This window comes from Arachis hypogaea, chromosome 19, assembly GCF_003086295.3.
Source record: "Arachis hypogaea cultivar Tifrunner chromosome 19, arahy.Tifrunner.gnm2.J5K5, whole genome shotgun sequence".
Taxonomy (NCBI): Eukaryota; Viridiplantae; Streptophyta; class Magnoliopsida; order Fabales; family Fabaceae; genus Arachis; species Arachis hypogaea.
The window spans coordinates 41,418,780-41,421,111 of NC_092054.1; the positions used below are offsets into that span (position 1 = coordinate 41,418,780).

Consider the following 2,332-nt stretch of genomic DNA (forward strand, 5'->3'; position numbering starts at 1 on the left):
CTTGAGTCAAGTTGAAAGTTTGGTGTCAATTGCATATTCATCTTGCATTTTTCGAAAAATTCATGCATTCATGGTGTTCTTCATGATCTTCAAGTTGTTCTTGGTAAGTCTTCTTGTTTGATCTTGATGTTTTCTTGTTTTGCATCTTTTCTTGTTTTTCATGTGCATTTTTGCATTCATAGTGTCTAAACATGAAAGATTTCTAAGTTTGGTGTCTTGCATGTTTTCTTTGCATATAAAATTTTCAAAAATAAGTTCTTGATGTTCATCATGACATTCATAGTGTTCTTGGTGTTCATCTTGACATTCATAGCATTCTTGCATGCATTCATTGTTTTGATCTAAAAATTTTCATGCATTGCAGCATTTTCATGTTTTTCTCTCTCATCATTAAAAATTCAAAAATCAAAAAAATATCTTTCCCTCTTTTCTCTCATAAATTCGAAAATTTGAGTTGACTTTTTCAAAAATTTTTTAAAATCTAGTTGTTTCTTATGAGTCAAATCAAATTTTCAATTTAAAAATCTTATCTTTTTCAAAATCTTTTTCAAAAATCATATCTTTTTCACTCTTCTTATTTATTTTCGAAAATTTTTAAAATATTTTTCAAAAATTTTTTTCTTAATTTTACATCATATTTTCGAAAATAAAATCATCAATTAATGTTTTGATTAAAAAATTTCAAGTTTGTTACTTACTTGTTAAGAAAGATTCAAACTTTGAGTTATAGAATCATATCTTGTGATTTCATGTGAATCAAGTCATTAATTGTGATTTTAAAAATCAAATCTTTTTCAAAACTAATTTCAATCATACCTTTTCAAAAATATCTCTTTATATTATCTTTTTCAAAATTTGATTTTAAAATATCCTTTCTAACTTCTTATCTTCTTATGTTTTCAAAAATTGATTTTCAAAATTTGTTTCAACTAACTAACTAACTTTTTGTTTGTTTCTTATCTTTTTCAAAACTACCTAACTAACTCTCTCTCTCTAATTTTTGAAAATATCTTCCCCCTTTTTCAAAATTTCTTTTTAATTAACTAATTATTTTAATTTTTTATTTTAATTTTCGAAAAATTACTAACCTTTTTCAAAAACTATTTTCGAAAATCACTAACTCTTTTTCAAAAATTATTCTCGAAAATTCTCCTTCTCTCTCATCTTCTTTTCTTCTACTCTTCCTTTCTTCCACTCACCTAAAGGGAACCTCTATACCTGGGTAAAAAGGATCCCTATTATTATTATTTTTCTGTTTCCTCTTTTTCATATGAGCAGGAGCAAGGACAAGAACATTCTTGTTGAAGCAGATCCAGAACCTGAAAGGACTCTGAAGAGGAAACTAAGAGAAGCTAAATTACAACAATCCAGCAAGCACCTTTCAGAAATTTTCGAACAAGAAGAGGAGATGGCAGCCGAAAATAATAATAATCAAGGAGAATGCTTGGTGACTTTACTGCACCTAATTCCAATTTACATGGAAGAAGCATCTCCATTCCTGCCATTGGAGCAAACAATTTTGAGTTGAAACCTCAATTAGTTTCTCTGATGCAGCAGAACTGCAAGTTTCATGGACTTCCATCTGAAGATCCTTTTCAGTTCTTAACTGAATTCTTGCAGATATGTGATACTGTTAAGACTGATGGAGTAGATCCTGAAGTCTACAGGCTCATGCTTTTCCCTTTTGCTGTGAGAGACAGAGCTAGAATATGGTTGGACTCTCAACCTAAGGATAGCCTGAACTCTTGGGATAAGCTGGTCAAGGCTTTCTTAGCCAAGTTCTTTCCTCCTCAAAAGCTGAGTAAGCTTAGAGTGGATGTTCAGACCTTCAGACAGAAAGAAGGTGAATCCCTCTATGAAGCTTGGGAGAGATACAAAGAACTGACCAAAAAGTGTCCTTCTGACATGCTTTCAGAATGGACCATCCTGGATATATTCTATGATGGTCTGTCTGAATTAGCTAAGATGTCATTGGATACTTCTGCAGGTGGATCCATTCACCTAAAGAAAATGCCTGCAGAAGCTCAAGAACTCATTGACATGGTTGCTAATAACCAGTTCATGTACACTTCTGAGAGGAATCCTGTGAGTAATGGGACGCCTATGAAGAAGGGAGTTCTTGAAATTGATACTCTGAATGCCATATTGGCTCAGAATAAAATATTGACTCAGCAAGTCAATATGATTTCTCAGAGTCTGAATGGAATGCAAGCTGCATCCAACAGTACTCAAGAGGCATCTTCTGAAGAAGAAGCCTATGATCCTGAGAACCCTGCAATAGCAGATGTAAATTACTTAGGTGAACCTTATGGAAACACCTATAACTCATCAT

General features: G+C 32.0%; 1 non-coding gene across 1 annotated transcript; it reads right to left on the reverse strand.

The window, feature by feature from the left end:
- Positions 1–1,803: 1,803 nt before the first annotated feature.
- On the reverse strand, positions 1,804–1,911 carry LOC112780169 (small nucleolar RNA R71). Its single transcript, XR_003191023.1, has one exon. It is a non-coding gene; the product is annotated as a small nucleolar RNA R71 (small nucleolar RNA).
- Positions 1,912–2,332: the final 421 nt, after the last annotated feature.